This window comes from Motacilla alba, chromosome 5 (genome assembly GCF_015832195.1).
Source record: "Motacilla alba alba isolate MOTALB_02 chromosome 5, Motacilla_alba_V1.0_pri, whole genome shotgun sequence".
Taxonomy (NCBI): Eukaryota; Metazoa; Chordata; class Aves; order Passeriformes; family Motacillidae; genus Motacilla; species Motacilla alba.
In genome coordinates this window covers 45,084,241-45,102,454 of record NC_052020.1, presented here as the reverse complement: position 1 = coordinate 45,102,454, position 18,214 = coordinate 45,084,241, and the positions used below count along the sequence as shown (strand labels likewise).

Here is an 18,214-nt window from a genome sequence, read left to right as displayed (position 1 = left end):
AAAGGAAAAAAGGGTGTGGAGGAAGAGTAAGGAAGGGCTTTGGTAGAATCTGACATTTAGAAAGCAGGCTAAGTTGGAGAGGGATGAACTCAGGCTGCAGACACCAACTTTGGAGCTTGAGGGCTAAATGCTAGTAGAATATGGCAGGTGGAGAACAAAGGATTTTTGTTTTATTTATTTATTTTTCAAATTTATTTAACTAGGAGGTTACAAGAAGGGCTAGCAGCTACACGATCTGCTGGATAGTGTGATGGATCAGTAACCAGCAAGAGGGCTTGCTGGGGGGAGGTGAAGGTGCAGCAAGGCTGCCCTGGATTAGGAAGAGATGGTCAGAGCAAGGTGATGAGCAAAAGGAGTGGGCTGCTTGCTGAATTTCTGGAGATTTTTAACTACAGAAAGTAAAGTGACTATCAAAAGCATTTGGTGCATATCAAAAGCAAGAACAATACACTGATAAAAGGCAGCTGTAGGATCAGTCAGATGTCTGTATCTATGGTCACTGAAGGAATGTAGGTATCCGTAAGATACTTCCCCACAGCATCTCTACGGTGTTTTATTAAAAGGTTTTTGTCTTTAGAGAGTGATAATAGAGCAAGAGGGAACAAACTGATTTGCTGTTTTTTTCTGTACCTCAGCTTTGCCCTCTTGATGTTTATTTTGGTTATTGTGGCTTCTGAGGCATTTTTAATTAGTATTTCTTTCTTAAACAGAGTGGCTGGGAATGGTTCAGAATCTCAGTCTGAGGTTGCAGAAAATATTATTTTCCTGAAAAGGAACAGGAAAGTGAATTTTCTCTGAGGAGATATGTTTTTGAATGATTGTTTGTATCTGCATCTAGAAGAAAGGAGATTATTATTTTGTATGGCAGCTGAGAGATGGTCATGAGGAAAAGGAAGCCATTATTAATTAATCATCAATTATTATTTTAATATTTATGTAGCACTGTGTGAGTGGTGCCCCACAGGGATGGCGGATCATCTCTCTGCCTGAGGAGCCTACATTCTAAATTTAGCCATGGTGATGGCTGCTCATGGCAGATGATGTGTTTTCATCATTCCCTGCTCTGCCTCAGCTTTTCAGTTGAATCCCATTTTAATTCACCATCCCCAATAGAGGGGAGCCTGCACTAAGCAGGAATAGCGAGATCAGAGTCTAAAAGAGTACAATCAATGCAGTAAACAGAGAGGCAGGATTAGAGGTCTGATCTCAGAGTTACATCTTGCAATCCTTACCCAGAATTGCAATAATGTAAACAAAAAATTTCCAAGAAAAAAGAGTGCAGGATTTGGTGCCAATTTGGAAAGACCTGCCCTTTCTGGGCCCTCAAACTGATGTCCAAGTAAAGTTTTGGGATATTTTTTTTCAAAGTCCTTAAATTGACACACTTAATGGACTCCATGGAATTGGTGGCAGCCATACTGGGATATTTCTCTTACTGGTGTTTTCCCTGACCTTACCTCTTGCTGAAGTCGCATTCCTGTTTCTGGGCTTTGAAGCAGGTGTTTCTGGATGCTGTGCCTCTGCCTGATACTGCACTCCGCTGCAGCAGTCAGTAGGGTAATAAACTCTGATAGATGTATTCCAAAATACATCTAGATAAAACCCATATATAGATAAACTCCATATATTTAGACCCTAAGAATTAGATACATCACAAGGGTTGTATCATGTAAGGTGGCAGTTCTGCAAAGTGTCAGATTGGACTCTGTGGTTCAAAGAATACGCTTATGTGGCAGCCACTTGAAGTGGAGTGGATTTGAAAAAGCAACTGAAAATATGTACTACTGAGAGAAACCAGCATTTATGTAAAGTACCTATTGTCAAAGTGTGGTGTAATGGCTAGAACAGAAAATGGGAGTCAAATAGTCTAGGGTTTATTTTTGGTTCAAGCATATCTGTACTGAAGTCAAATTAATTGGAGCTAAATTCAGAAGTCTCTCCTTGTATAGGATTTTTGATCCACTTTCAGAACTCTGTTAGAGATATGTGCTGTTCTGTTTTTCTAGAGGATGATCTAAAAGCATTGGAGGAAGTTGCTACATTTTGTATTAATGTATGCAAGATTTTTTTTCTATTAGCATGTGAATTAGCATGAGATTATATGACTTCTGTGCTGGGAGGGATAAATGTGTGGAAATCTATAGCTATTGCCAGGTGCCAGTCTTAATCAGAAATCTGTTGGCTTCACTGAAATTTTGCATAGATATTTTCCCTTGTCAGGTGACCTACTTAAATAGAAGAATACTGTATAACAGTCTTACAGATGTTTCTTGGCAGAGAGTCCCTGTTCTGCAAAGTAGAAGTCCAGGACAAAAAGACAAGTTTTTATTTATTGGTACATTTTCATTCATTTAAATAAAAAAAAAAGAATAAAAGAAGTTCAAATATTTTGAATGTGACTTTTGCTTGTTAAAAAAGACTCTTTAAAGAACCAAACCGAAACAATCTGATTTCTCCAGGGAAATGCCTGCATAGTGCTCTGCCAAAGGTATCCCAGTGAACTCCAGGGGAGGTCTCTTGAAGAAGTTCAGCCTCCTGGACAGTGAGTTTATCTTTGGGATGTTGTTTAAAGGACATGTCATGGTTTGGCTGTCCCTACACTGTACTTGCAGGGGGTAGCAGATATATCCTTAGAGATTATCACACGAGAGGATCTTGTGGTTCCCTTTTGTTTCAGTTTGCTTCCAAGTCAAGGTGGTTGCTCAAATGTACTCCCAAGAGTGAGGCAGGAGACAGTCTAAGCCTATGGGCAGTGGATTCTGCACAGACATGATTTGACTGTGGTTTCATCCCTCTGGGCTGGCTCAGGCCTCTGTTGCACTGTGTCCTCTCTGTCTACGCAGAGCTGAGCATGTTCCCTTTGGGGATCAGTACCTCATAGAAGTAGGACCTAATCACCTAACCCATGGCAGTACTTGCCATGCACAGTCCTGAAATAATTCACAGAAAGAAGTGTATAACAGGGTGTGTTACTATCTTGTTCATCTGATTGGAAATAAAAAGCAGAGCTTTTTATTTTTATTTTTATTTTAGAGGAGAGGGAGACACCAGTTTGGTTGCCTGCGTTGCCATCTCCTGTTGGCAGCAGAGCAGGATGGGCACAGCACTAAAAGCAGCCACAGCTGGTTTGGCCATTCTGGTTAGTGTAATGGCTGAGGGCCAGATACACCCAGGACCATGTTCATTTCTGGGCAGGATGGTGCCCCTAGGCAAGACAAGCATCTTGTAAGATGAAATTCTGCTGTAACTGCACTCCCTTCTCACAAGCATTGTGTCAGCAGGGAGAGAAGCAAACCTTCAGGCAGGGCTATAATATGGCACTTTGGAAAGTACCTGAAGGCTGAAGCAATACTAACTTCCCCAAAAGTCATTTAAAAGTCAGTGAGACTTGGGCTTTTAAATCTTTCTAGTGCTTTTCTTACAAGTTACCATCAGTACTTGAAAATCTAATCTATTAGCTGTGCCTCCATTGCACCATCCATCTGAAGATCTCTAATCAAAGCTGTAAATATCTATAAATCTGTAATACCTTAAGAATTCTCTATATTGACATGAATTTTGGGATGTTTACTGTATGACTGTATTGATTTAGGTTAATAGGAAAAATAACCCAGTCAGTAATAAAAGCTGATGGTGGATCAGCCCATTTCAGGTGGGTGACAGGCCAGGATGGAGAGATCCAGCAGGCAAAGGCCAGCAAGTCAGCATGAGCATCTTGTGTGGCCAGTCCATCTTTTCCTCGCAGGGACAAGGGACAGTCCAAGAGAGACCTGCTGAGGGGAGAGCAGTGTCTCCTGATACATGAATCAGCTGTAATCGTGTTACCATCAGGTGACATGAGGTGTATCTTTCTGCCTTTCTTTATCTTGCTGTTAAGCCATGCCTCGGGATTTAAAGGGGCTGATAGAAGTCCAGCAGTCCTCACAGTTTGTGAGGTAAATAGGGCTCATTCTCAGGATCCTGCTTCTCATCTCAGGGCTGCCTGTCCCGGTAGGAGCAGCTGCAGGATTGTGCCCTGGGAAAGAGAGCGATGCCTCACACCCCAGGGAGGTGCAGTCAGAGCAGCAGAGGTGTCACTCACCACAGCACACTTCTGGGGGAGAACAACCATAGGTTATCCATTCAACAGCTGATATGGACCTGTACCATTTTGCCTGAAGCCATTCTGTAGACTGCAGGCAAAAATACTAGTGATCTGCAGGAAAAGCCAGACTCCCTGACGTGGATGTAGCATTAGGCTTAACTGCAAGACCAGAAGCAGTAGAATTTGTATCCTGAGTATCTCCTTTTCTGGTTCAATCTCCTTGGGATATTAACTTGGGTTGTTCTAACTCAGTCTTTTATCCTTGTGGTTTATAAAGCAAAAGAGCTTTTTTTCACTGTTAATTTCCAGTGTATTGCTTTCTTGTTTTAAATAAAGCTCCTGCTCTATTTTTGAATAACATAATGAGTGAAAAATTACTTTATTCATCCTGGTGGCAGGACAGCAATTTGTTATACTGCCAGCTAGAGGACCTGGATCAGAAACAAATTTGGGTTCCCAGGCTCTATGCCAGAAGAGCTGAGACATATTTTTGAGGTGATGTACTTGGACTCTAGGGGGAGATTGTTGACTGAACTGAGCTGCTTTCACAAACATCCTGCCAGCTGAGCCTTGACACACTGCTGGTCTTTGCCTCAAATGGGCAGGTCCCCTGCCCCACACTGTGCACGGTGGCTGGGAACTGCTCCCAGGAGCTGGAAGCACAGGTGAAGAATTGAGGATGCTTGGTGGAAATTAAGTTCGTGCGTTCACACTTACTTATCACTTACAATTCCATGGATCAAGCACAAGGATCATGTATAATGATGACTGTGGGTTGTTGGAGGGGGGGTTGTTGCCCTTTTCACGTGGGGCCAGAGCTGAAACTTGAACAGAAGATGACGCAAGGCCATTGCTTCCCATGTGACCACCCTGGACTTGACCTAGTTCCACATCACCCTTTGAAAGCACTCTCTCTCTCTCTGTTGCTTCCCTGTAGCCCTTCCCACCATGCTCCATGGTGCTTCCTCATCTCCCAGACCATTTCCACCTTGGCCATGCTCCTCTTATCTTAGGCAGATGCAAGGTGGAAGCCAGAGGCACAGACTTGTAGTGGAGCAGCTTTGAGAAGTTTGGTAGCTCTGAAGCTGCAACTTTTTTAAAGGACTTAACCTGCATAGGGCCTGATCTGTTTCAGGTATTGCTCGTGTGAGGCACCATCTTCCAGCTGCTGTTCTCTTCATGGATAAAGATATCGTCAGCTGGAATGATCTGTTTCCATATTCTGTATAGACATATTAAGTGCTTGGAAAAGCTCCAGGTACTTCAAGTGAGTCTGTAAAGGGAAAAGCTACTGGCTGAGACTACAAGGGAGAACATGTTGTTAGGACCATTTTATTGAAAAATAGCTCCCTTTTCTTTTATCTGGGTAGATGCAATACTGATAATTATGACTGTATGATTAGATGGTCATGGATAGGTTTATGTATTATTTCCTGATGTTTATGTATACCTGCAGTTATTTTAGAGGGTGAAATGCAGGTTATTAGTAGCACTGTTGGAACAGTAGGAAGGTGCTATAAAACCAAGAAAAGTCTGCGTAGACGTGAGTCATGTGTCCTAGATATACGACAATTACCATAATAGACAAGAAATAGGGTTTTCAGGCAAAGCTGTGAGGTGACATGTTTAAAGCAAAGGAAGAATTTTTTTCACACAGTCAATAGTTAAAGCGTGGAAATTCTTGCTACAGGCTGTTGTTGATGCTGAAGCTTACAGGAACCTTTTGAAAGCTGATAGGAAAAAATATCTTTGGGTTTACAGCATAGCACAACATCTGATTGCGTCTTTAGCTTCAGCTTTTAAGCAGCAGGTCTCTGAAAGTACAGGAGAATGCTGCGGAGTATCACTGTGCATTTGCCCTGTTCTTCCTTAGGACTCGGCTGGAATGAGCACGTGGGCAAGAGAAGCTTTGCTCTGACTGGCTTCTTCAACTCTTACAGTAAACATTAAATGGAGTTATGTGACAGGGAGGTAAGGAAGAAATAAAGGTGGAGGGTTGGATGCTGATTAGCACTGGCATAAATCCAGGGATGCAATCAAATAGCTCACAGAGCCACAGAGCACCGGGGTACCTGAGGACAGCTTCAGCCCAGCTCCCTAAGGACTCTGCAGGCGCCAGCATCACACTTCCCTCTCAGTAAGGCAAGCACAGGCATAAATTTCCACCTGGCCAATTTCAAGATCTTATTCCATCTGCCCAACCTGTGAGAGAAGAAACAGCTCAAGGGGAACCCATTAACTTCAGTAAGGATCCCCTTTGGGTACTTGATGACTGAAACCCTACTCTTGAACAGAGTTGAGCACACACTTGCCATGGTGTGTATTCGCACACACAAATGCATGTATCACCAAGGGCCCAGCTGCAGACCCACACTTCACTGCATGTCAGTGCAGCCTGTCTCTGGCTCCCTAAATCTGATGTGTGTGTATGGGAATTCTGAGTCAACCCTGGCTGTGTACAAGAAGTATGCAAGACCAGTACTGTAGCAGAAGAACAGGTGGGAACTTACTGATGACAGTGCTTGTTTCAGCCCATTTTTTTGCCTTCTCCATTTTTGTAGAGGTTGTGACAATGGACAGAAATACATAAAAGTAAGGGAGATGTGTGTACTCTCTGGCCTCATCTGGTTAGCACTTACAGATCTCTCACTTGGCAAAGTGACTACCCTGTAATCGCTGGAGCATATAAATCTTGGCTTCTTTTTTGGGGGACCTGTGCATGGTAATGGATGAGCAGAGAGGCAATTTCTTTCATATGGAGCTATTATGCAATTTAAAGGGGCCACAGTTTTTCCTGTTTGTTGAATCTATGAGTTTTTTGCTTTGTCAGCATCTGAATTTTCTATATGCAGGTACGAAGGACCTACAGTTTGTTGTAATGATATGACCAAAGGACAGAGTAGCTCACCGTTCCCCACCGATTGACATCCACTGCGATCTTGAGAGCTGTGAGATTATGTTGTTTGGAGAGCCAAGAGGAGGAAGGAGTAACAGGACCAGTTTTCCAGTAGAGATAACAGCCATAGAGTGGCTGTGGATTGAGCTGCATTTGCCCTGGTGCCCAGCATAATCCAGCTGGCCCCAGAGTGGTGTCAGCGTTACCCAGTGTTGGCTGTGTGCCCTACCCATGGCACGGCAGCCTAGCAGGAGTCTGCAGAGACCGGTATCTCATGAACCCTCCCAGGTGACCTCTTAGGTCAAAGCCATCCAGGGCATTCTCAGCAATTGACTGGCATCGACCAGTCAAGAGATTTACTGACAGTAGCCAAGTTTAGAACTTTGTTGCACTCAGTTAAAAGCTGTCCCGCCAGTTTGTTTGCTGATACTCCCCCAGATCTGGCATTCCTCTGATTATGTAGCCAACTGTAGTTTGTTATTATTTAGACCAAATCGTGCCTCGGGCAAAACTGACATCACTGCTGGGCCTCATTAGGGAAATGAGGAGCAGGGTGTGGGGAGCCGGCTGCAGGAAGTGCCACTGTTTCCCACCACTGAACTGGGAGGTGAACGCCCCTCGCCAGGCAGGTTAGTGGGGTCTGTGGTTTCAGTGGAGCCCTTTGCCACCGCCCTTCATTTACAGGAGGGCTAGCAGTCTCACTAGGTGGAGAGCTTTTGTCCTGGTTTCAGCTGGGATGGAGTTAATTTTTTCCTAGCAGCTGGTAGAAGTCTGTGTTTTGGATTTAGTATGGGAGTAATATTGATAACACACTGATGTTTTAGGTATTGCATGCAGTGCTTACCCTAAGTCAAGGACTTTTCAGTTTCTTGTGCTCTGACAGTGAGCAGGTCCAGAAATAAACTGGAAGGGAGCACAGCCAGGACAGTTGACCCAAACTGGCCAAAGGGATATTCCATGCCATCGAACATCGTGCTCAGTGTGGGGGGAGATGGCTGCCAGGATGATCACTGCAGGGGTACGGGCTGGGCATCAGTCAGCAGGTGGTGAGCAATTGTATTGTGCATCACTTGATCATTATTATTATTACTATTATTACTGTTGTTATATTAATACTGTTGTGATATTAATATTATGATTGCTGTTATTATTTTTACCTTTATTTCAATCATTAAGTTGTTCTTAACCCTTGAGCTTTACCTTTTTCAGTTTTCCTTCCCGTTCCAACTGGGGATGGGGTGGCAGTGAGGAAGTGGCTGTGTGGGACTTAGCTGCTGGCTGGGGTTAAAACACAGCAGCCTTTGAAGAGTTGGCATACATGCTATGAGAGGTAGGCTGCTCCATTGCTGTGTTGGGTTTGCTTTCTTCTAGTCACAGTTTTAAAGAGCAGTACTAACAGGGCAACATGGTTTCTGAGCATCTCTGGTAATTTCAGAATCATGGATTTAAATAAATGAAGACTAATCACGTAGTTGTTGGTAGGGTGTAAAGTCTTTGTCTTCAAGTAGTGCAGAATTTCTTAGTCTGCTTAGTTACATTGACAGTTTGGAAGAAAGACAGTGATTAGTGAAATCTGGAATAATTATTCCATTTTCAAACTTCTTTTGCTAGCCATTTTTCTTTTCTTGTGTTTAAATATCACCTTGATGTTGCTTTGTGTCTCCCTTACTTTACCTTACTTTATACCCTACTGGACTTTAGCTATGTAATTCCTGTCTTTCCCTTTTATCTAGTTGTTCCTGACCTTTGGAGTTGATTGTGTAACCAGAGGTGCAAGTAATGTTTTCCCACTGAAGATCAGACATGTCCCATAAGGCATTGTCTTTAATTGTCACTCTGTCTTGCTAGTTCAACCTGCAACAAGTTACTAAAGTTAACTTATAAATGGTGTAAGTAATTTATCTTATGAAGAAAAGTACTGTTTGAAGAGAATAAATGCCTGTTCCAACCACCACAGCAGCAAACTCCACCACTCCTACTGCTAACATCCAACCATTATCTGCCTCTTATGTCACACTAAACAGAATAACAAAAGCATTCTTACAAATGGACTGTTTCTGAACATATCAGAAGCTTTTTTGGACCAGCACCTAAGAAATGAAACTGTGTTTTTTTGAAACCTCACTTTTTATTTTGGTACAAATTACAGATATTCACAGAAGTATCAGTAAGTGCAGGGTCTGGAGATAAGCTGCTTCTCATTAAACATGCATGTGCTATTGTCTTCTTACTTCTTCAGACCTGGCCTTCATTTTGAGGTCAGACTTTAATTTCTGAAGAATGTAATATAAAATTATTTGTAGCGCTTTGTGATTACCTGGAACTACTAAAGAAAAAAGCCTTGGCAATGGCAAAATAAATATGTAGGAGTTGTAGCAGCCTTTACTCTGCTAGACGTAGTAAAAAAGGAGGTCTAAACATTTGAGTGATTTTAACAAGGGGGCAGAAGCCAGTGAAGTGTCTGTTGCATTGCAAAAAGTTTTACAGGCAGAAGCTGACAACACAGGAGGCTCCTGCTCTCTGTATTTAAAGTTTACTTTGCCATTTGTCTTCAGTGGGTTCAGTGTTGTAGTGAATAATTTATAGGCAGTATGAATGAGCTCATTAGTCACCTTTTCAGAGCTTAAGTGAGTTTTGTGGTTGTCATTACATGGGTCTTCTGTTCACTGGCACGACAAAAGGACGGCTCAGCGGCTGCCTGGTTTGTGCTGGCACAGCCCCGGCTGGCCTGTCTGCTGCTGAAACCCCACTCTGCTGCCCAGCAGTGGTCCAATAACCTGCAGGGCTTTTTCCAGGGGTAGCTTATTTCTTTCTTCTTACATGTGGTATTTGGTTTGTTATTGTGTTGTTTTCATGTTGGGGGTGTTTTTCGTTGTGAAAAAGAATACCGAAGATTATGTGATAGGTGATGTGGAATAAGTAAATCCCTCTACTTGCATACAAGCAATAAAAGTGACTTTTCTCCTAAAATGTTCTGACAAATTTTATTACAGTGTGTCTTGATTTTGGCTGTGATGGAGTTAATTTTCTTCCTAGTAGCTGATACAATGCTGTGGTTTGGATTTGTTATGAGAATGACATTGGTAACATGCTGCTGGTTTACTTGTTGCTGTGCAGAGCTTAGCCTAAGTCAGGGGCTTTTCAGTTTCCCATGTGCTGCCAGCCAGCAGGTGCACAAGAAGCTGGGAGAGAGCAGAGCCAGGACAGCTGACTGCAACTGGCCAAAGGGATATTCCATATCCAAGAGCATCATGCCCAGTAGATAAACTGGGGGAGTTGGCTGGGAAGGGCTGATCACTGCAGGGGTACGGGCTGGGCATCACTCAGCAGGTGCTGAGCAATTGTATTGTGTATCATTTTTGTGTCCATCTTGGGATTTATTCCTCTCTCTCTCCCCCTCTCATATCTTCCTTTTCACTACTGCTATTAATGTAATATTGTACTTTATTTTATTTATTAAGCTGTTCTTAACTCACAGGTTTTACCATTTTGCGATTCTCCTTCCCATCCCACCAGGGATGGGAGGGGTGAGTAAGCACATGCATGGTACTTAGTTGCTGGCTGAGATTAAACCACAACATAGCCATAACATTTTTTTGTCCTTGAAATGCTCATGGAGGTGCTAAACTGTGCTGGAACTAGCTGAATCTAAGAAAAGATTAACTGTCAATGTTTGCAAGACTGCAGATTTAAAGAGAAAAACATTCCCAAGATTATTTCATAGTGCTTCAGCAGCTGAGACCTACCCCATTCTTGTGACATCCCTGTGAGAAACCTGTGGAATGTGAAATTTGCCTGCAAAAAGTCTGTGAGGTGCCAGATGCACCATACCTCCCAGATCACTGCAGCTGCTCACTGAAGTTACCTGTTGCCAGAAAGACTGGGGCAGTGCCAAAAGGCCTGGCAGAAATTAGTGTCCCAGTGAATAAGTCAGTCCATTATAATAACGCACTCTTGTTACCATGGAGAAGCCAAAAGCTGCTCACAGGGAAATCCACCTCACAGGACATGAATGTAGCAGCCAGGGAGGTGGTTCTCTGGCCACAGAAGTTGTTGCTGGGATGTGGGTACTTGAGCTGTGCTTTTTTTTGCTATGCCAGGTTTCTTCCTTCCTCTCAAAATCTTGCTTACCTACTCGGCCTGATGGCTGTTCTCTGGTTCAGCCTTGGAGGCTACCTCACCTTGTGGCTGTGGAGGAGAGCCCAGGACAAGACAGAACCTTTCTGCAGATGGCACTGACTCTTTTTAGTCCTTCCACTGCAGTTTTTCATTGCTTTCCATTCCTTGCTCCCTGGCACTTTGGGTGAGCTGGTCTGTAGCACTAAAAACACACCAAGGATAGAAGTCTGCTTGTTCATTTTATGGCACTTGGTGTGTTTCCCACAACCTGCACCCTCTCAGTATCTCTTTGCAGACACAACTGTAGGTCAGCACAGCCATGCTTGTGCTTCATCCCTGCACCACCTCATGCAGGCTCTCATAGTTGTCTCTGTGTTGTTGCAATATGGGAATCTGCGTTTCACAGGATTTCCTCCAGGAACAGTATTCAAGAACTGTACAGGAAAAGTAGAGCCAAGTAGTGAGTAGAGGAAAGAACCCTGGAATATCCTGTGCTACAAAAAGCTGGAAATCAAGCTGGGACTCACACAAGTCTAGTTGTGGCTAGGAAATGCACTTGGCACAAGCAAATGGTCAGAGGAGAGTAATTGCCTTCTGGCTTACAGCAGTAGTGATGGTAAACTGTGTTTAGTGTCAATTGCTGAGAATTTCAGTTGGTGAGATGTGAACACAAACTTTACTACCTCTGAGGTCTTGTTGCAAACTTAATTTTGCATGCATAGTTACACAAATAAAGGACAAATTCATAAAATAACTGATGAAGTGAGCAGTTTGTATTCAGGATAGGTGAGGCAGAATTTGAGAAGTTGACTTGAAATAATTTTGTCTTAGTTTTAGAAATTCCACTTGGCAATGCAGTTTGGGAATATTATAAAAAGAACATTGTTTTCCATTGTAGTTTTCCCCAAAACTTCTAATCTTTACTTGTCTACAGTGTTGGCTGCTGCTTTTCCTTCACACTGTGTTTGAGAACAAAAATACAGTTGATTTCTGGTTCTGCTGATTACTTGTAGGTTTGACTTAAGCTGCCAAGTGGTGAATACTGATGTTGAGATAACGCCAGGCCACATCTTGTGGCATTAAACCTTTACAACTCATAGCAGAGTTTGAGCACCAAACTCCAGAACATAATTCCTTCATTTTTCAGTCTCTTTAAACACTGCACCTGTACTAGAAATACTGGCTTATATTACAGTTAATGTACCAACTGAGTTAGTCAGGTGAGTTCAGACCTTTATAGCAGAAGACTCCAGTAAAGATATGTTTATCCCAGCAACATTTTGCTTTCCACTGATTAGGTTACTGAAATAAGCTGCACTTGCAGAAGCTTCCCTTTCCCAGTATAAGCTAGGTTTGTGCTTGGGGTCTTTGTATGTTGGGTAATTACACTGTGAAAGCGTCTCTCATATGGACCCATTTTAACAAATATGTGTAGGACAAACTAGCATGCATGATTCTGTCCTCCCACCACACTTGTGCACAGGAACACAATTGCTGGTAGCTTCTCAGCTGCATATAATTTTAGCACTAAGTATACTCATTTTCCTAGAAACTGCAAGCAAGTGTTACTACAATAACATTGTAAGTGTGCATACATTAATTTAGGAAGGAGCTATTTAATAAAAACTGTGGGTTTTATTGGAAGAAATTAATTTTATTTTAGCCTGTGAAACAGAAATACAGTGGATAGTTTTGTTTGCTCAGACTTCTGACAAAGCTTTTTATTGGTGCTTCTTTTCTCACAGATTCAGTTCTGTTTCTGTTGGGTTTTGCCTGCTGGGGAAAATGAGAACTTGAAGATTAATTAAATGCAGGGTTGGAAAAATGCTTTGTAAATCTGATTCCATGTTCTCAAGTGAATGAGCAAAAGACAGATCTATTGGTAAGCTGGAGTAAGCTGGGCCTTCCCTGCATGTGCAGCTCATAGCTTAGTGCTTACTGGGTGAAGAAATGGGAAGGCATGCTTGCAAAAGCCATGGGATGGGCAGGCAGGGTACAACTGCACTCAGAGCAGCTGTGAAGCCAGAGTTTTCTTTCAGGGCAGCAGGGCACTGTTTGTAAGCCCATTAGGTGTGTTACCTCTGTACAGGGCAGAGACTCTGGCTGTTCTGGTACTGTGCCAGGAATTCAGACACTGCTGTTTCTCTGCCCCAAAAGGAGGCATAGCGCAAAAAACAAAACCAGGCTGGTCTGCTGTGGTTAAAAATAAAGAAGTGTTTGATACTGCAGGAGAAGAATGCTGAGAACAGGAGTTGTGAAAGCGGAAATGAATAAACACTGTATTCATGATTTAGTTTTTATAAGTTCCTGAAGGTGTCCAATGTGCTTGTGCTCTGTAAAAGATTAAATCCGTTGCCTCAGAGAAAGCAGAAGATTAGAAATAGCAAGACTGATGGGGACACACCAGTCATTCTGCATGGGGGAAGAATTGACACAAAATGAGATGGTCAGTGTACAAGTGCCAGGGCCTGAGCTGTGTCCCACACTGAGGGTCTGATCACAAGAATCAGCAGCCCTGTCCACATCACTCTTTGAAAAGTACATCAGGACCCTTAAGAATTAAGAGGGTTTTTTTTGTACAGCTGTGTAATTCTAAATCCCAATGAGCAAGCTTTGCTGGCAAACTTGCAGCAGACTTCAGGGAAGAAATCTGACTCTGATGTAGAGAGAGTAAACATTGACAAGGACACCAGTCAATAAAGACATGGTAATTGGAGACCAAGTTAGGAAGAGGGGCTTAAAGGTGAGGATAAATAGTGCAGGACTGTTGAAGTGTGGCAGGTGAGGCCAGAAGGCAGAAAGTAGAAGTATTTAATAAGGTTATGTGACATGGTGTCCTGCTTTTGGCTGAGACAGTGGTGCTGTATTTTTGGATTCAGTATGAGAATTAAGTTGATATCACACTGATGTTTCAGTTGTTGCTGTGCAGTGCTTGCCCTAAGTCAAGGACTTTTCAGTTTCCTGTGCTCTGACAGTGAGCAGTGCACAAGAAGCCAGGAGGGAGCATGGCCAGGACAGGGGACCTGAACTGGCCAAAGGAATTTTCCATACCACAGAGCATCATGGGCAGTATATAAACTGTGGGGAAATTGACCAGGAGGGGCCAATTACTTCTTAATAACAGGGCATCTGTCAGCAGGTGGTGAGCAAATGTATTGTGCATTATTTGTTCCTCTGGGGTGTTATTCCTCTTTCTATCTCTTAGTATCATCATCATCATCATCATCATGATAATCTTTTTTTTTTTTTAATTATGAAACTATTCCTATCTTAACCCGAGAGTTAAGGGTTTGTTGTTTTTTTGGTTTTTTTTTTTTTTAATTCTGATTCCTCTCCTCACTGTGTAGTGTGGCAGGGAGAGCAAGCGACTATGTGGTATTTAGTTGCTATCTGGGGTTAAACCATGACACATGGTCATAATGCTAGCAAAGAAAGATGTTCCCAGCAGACAGAGATTGAGGGGGGAAGATGAGCCCATGACCCTTGCTGTGCTTGTGTGCTCGATGGCTTGTGGGAAATTTTCAGGGATTCCAATCTAGAGGAGGATAAGAGATAAAGGAATATAGAGAGATGGCTGGAAATCCTCATTAAATAAGATACTGCAACATCTGCAGTTGCTATTCTGAAATCTGAGTGGAAAGATTAGACTGTTGTATATTAGCCCACAAGGCTAAAGTGCACTGTTGGAACTTCTAATCAGCCTTCAGTACGGCAAGTACTTTGGTCTTGATGTACAAACAGTTTCATCTGTCAGTGTTGCAAATCTTATGCTAAATGAATTAGTATTATTGCTGTCTCAGAAATGGGGAAATCAACACCTTAATAAATTTGGGGGCTTGCCTGAGACTACAGTGAGTATTTAGTTACTTGATGGCCATACATTAGTTGTTCTGCTGCTGCTGTAGTCTCTAAGCCAGCAGTTAGTGTTCTTTCAATGGAGCTGCATGAGACTGTGTGCTCCTTTCTTAAATTAGTTGTATTAGGTATTCCAGCAAAGAGTCAGAAGTTGGGGAACAGTCATCCTAAGAGGCAAGATAGTAGTGTTTACATTGTTGCTGGTATTCTAGTGCCCTGCAAGTCACCAGCTGCACTTGCTGTTGAGCTCAGGGGTAAGTGGGAACCAGCAAGAGTCTGCCCCTCACTGCTGCCTCTCACGGGACACCTCAGCCGGGAGCAGGTCTGGCAGCCCTCCGACCCAGGGGGCAGTCTGTCCCCCTGCTCTCCTGACCTTCTCCACCACCTGCTGCTGGCCCCTGTGCTTGATCATGCCGGCTTTTCTGTCTGCACAGCAAATGTCTCACAGTGGCCCTTCAGTGCAATCCCTAGTGGGCACTCTGGGGAAATTCCTACCTGCCATGGAAAAACCAGAAAACTCTGAAACTGATCATATTCCACCAATATTCATGGGGAATTTGGCCACTAATTCTGAACAGAACTGAGCTGAATAGTATGCATACATAATGTATTCAGGGTATAATTTTCTTTGCATACTATCCTGCATCTCATGAGGTTTCCCCCTTCTCACTTCAGAAATACTTCTCATTAGCTGAATTCTTCTTGGTAGTCTTTCAAGACACTTGACTTTTACAAGTGATAATAAATGCAATAAATCTCCTTGCTTGCATAAAGAGGCATGTTGATTCACTCAGAAAAATGTCTGAAGCATTTGGAGTAAATTCAGGTGGGTGGAGTTATGACTTGATAATTTAGTTTGGGTTTGAAACCAAACGGCTGTGAGATAAGAACTGCGTGAACTAATGGTCTTGCTGACTGCTGGAGTGTTAGGGCAGGTGGAGTCACAGGGCAGGATTGCCAGTGGGTAATGATGATACTCTGCTGCCTGATAGGTATTCTTCCCATTCTGCAATTCAGCTGCTGGTGTGTCTTCTTGAAAATATGCAAGAATGTGAAATAGCAGTTCACTGGGTAGGAGAGGGAAAGCTATCGGCAAAAGAAGTCTTAGCTAGTTATGACAGGAATTTCTAGTTCCAGAGAATCAATGAAATGCTTCTTATCCCTGCGCTTTGAGAATGAGGTGCTTGCCACTCTTATCTAAAACTGGGAATTTCGTGAGTGTTAAAGAGATTAAAGGAGGTAACCCATCCATTGGGAAATAATGCAGAATTCCCTAAAGGTCTTGAGGCAGCTGTTCTAACTTTTCTAAATAAAACAGCTAAAATGTTTTCCTTCCTAGCTTAGTGACAATTTCTGTGTCCAGGGAGGATTGCACTGGGAAGGATACCTGTGTATTTCTGACTTAAGTGATATTGTTTATACATTTCTGCAGCAGGCATTTTCTATAGTGAAAGGAGAATTTATTTCATAGTATGCTAAATCTGCAAGCATTGTTTACCCAGAGCGGAAAATGTTTGATTTTTGTGGACTGGCTATGAAACAGTTCCATGTACTTGTTTTGCGGGTAGACAGCCATACTTCAATTTTGTGCTGCAAGTCACTGAAGCTACTTGAGATCTGGCATGTAATGTATAGGAGACTGTACGTTCAGCTAGTGCTGTCTAGACTGGACAACTTTATTTTTAAATCAAGTTAGTAACCTTCAATTAATTCAACTGATGGCAAGGGCTTTTTACTCAAGTTAATACTAGTTATGTCAGGGTATGATACCAGAAGAGAAAATGCACCATGTTTCCTAATTGAGTCAAGCCTTCTTTTAAAGCAGATTTCCTTCAGGAAATATTTCCCCCCCCCCCGCTTCCGTCGGCAGTTACTGCAGATTTCTGCAACACGGTTCTTTACTGTGCACCGCACACCACGGCAGTGGCCGTAGTTTCCAGATGCCCGGAGCCAGCAGCAGAGCCGCCGGGAGGGATCCCGCGCCTGTCGCTGCCCGCGCTCCCCGCAGGGCCCGGCTCCGCTCACACGGCGGGCAGGTGCCTGGCTCCGGCCGGCCGACTCGCGTGCGCCGCCGGGCCGGCAGGTTGGCCCGTTTTCGGCAGGAATTACCTGCCCACTGGGAGGGTGTTGAAAGATGCCTCCCCAGCTCCTCTTGCGGGAGAGGTAGAAGCAGGGCTCCGCTATGCTAAGCCGTGGGCTCCTGGGGCTCGTCGGTGCCTTCGGTGCACCCCGCAGTTCAGCCGGGGTCTGTCTGGCCGGGCAGGGGGCAAGGAGACTCGCACAAGTGGGAGCGCCGCGGCTGCCGGTTCTCTGCGCTAGGGACTTCCCGAGCGCCTCCCGCCCGAACTCGGACACCCGCCCGCCCCCGGCCGGCGCCGCCGGCCCGGCACGACCCCGACGCCGGGCGGGGGCCGGAGTGGGCGAGCGCCCTGCGGGGAGCACGGCCGGGTCCCCGCCGCCGGCCGGCAGGAACCACCGCCCTCCCCCACCGCCGGCGGCCCTCCCTTCCGCGGCTTCTCCCGTCGCGGCTGGCCCAGCCCACGTTTTCCCTCTCTCCCCTCCCTCCGTGGTCATGTGTCGCCTTTTTTGTTTGCAGTGGAAACAATTTCTCGCTCTCGGGCTCGCACCGAGGCGGACCGCTGCCCGTCGGGAGCGCGGGGCGGGCGCGGGGCAGTCGGGCCCCATGCAGGCGGCGGAGCCCCGTGCGCCGGGACCCCCGCGGCACCCCCGGGGCTCGGGCTGAGGCGGGGGCGCGCCATGCCTGGCTCCGTCAGATGAAACTTTGTGCCACTGCCATGAAGGGACCGCGGTGAAACCGCCGCCCCCCGCCAGGTAAGTTGCCGTTGTTGTTGTTGTTGTTGTCGGCGGGGGTTGCGCGGGGCGGTGCGGGCCGGCCGACGACAGCGGCGCGGTGCAGTCCCGCCCGCCTCGGCCCGGCCCCGCGCCACAACTTGGTCGGGAGTTGGTGCGCGGCCCGGCGTGCGCGCCGCCGTGACCCCGCCGAGCCCGGCCGTGCCCGCGCCGCGGGGCCGCGCCCGGCCCGAGCCCGTCCCGCCGGCGGTCCCGGCGGCGCCCGGGCGAGCAGCTCGGGGCACGCGCGCGCACGTGCGGCGGGGCGCGCGGGGCCGCGCGGGCCGGTGACACCTGGCCGGCATCGGCGGGGTGCGCGGCGCGCGCCGCCCGGCCCGAGCAGCCCCGGTCGCCTGGCAACGCCATTGATTGGCTGCGGCCGCGGCCAATGGGCGCCCGCCCCCCCGGCG

General features: G+C 45.3%; 1 protein-coding gene across 14 annotated transcripts in view; it reads left to right on the top strand.

The window, feature by feature from the left end:
• FOXN3 (forkhead box N3) overlaps window positions 1-18,214 on the top strand; it is a 206,554-nt gene that overhangs the window by 54,480 nt on the left and 133,860 nt on the right. For 12 of the 14 annotated variants that reach the window (XM_038138093.1, XM_038138092.1, XM_038138086.1 and 9 more), the window contains one exon: window positions 17,551-17,786. The exons of the other annotated variants lie outside the window; for them this stretch is intronic. The gene's annotated coding sequence lies outside the window, so the exon portion shown is untranslated. The remainder of the gene's footprint in view (window positions 1-17,550; window positions 17,787-18,214) is intronic. 14 annotated transcript variants of the gene reach the window in all.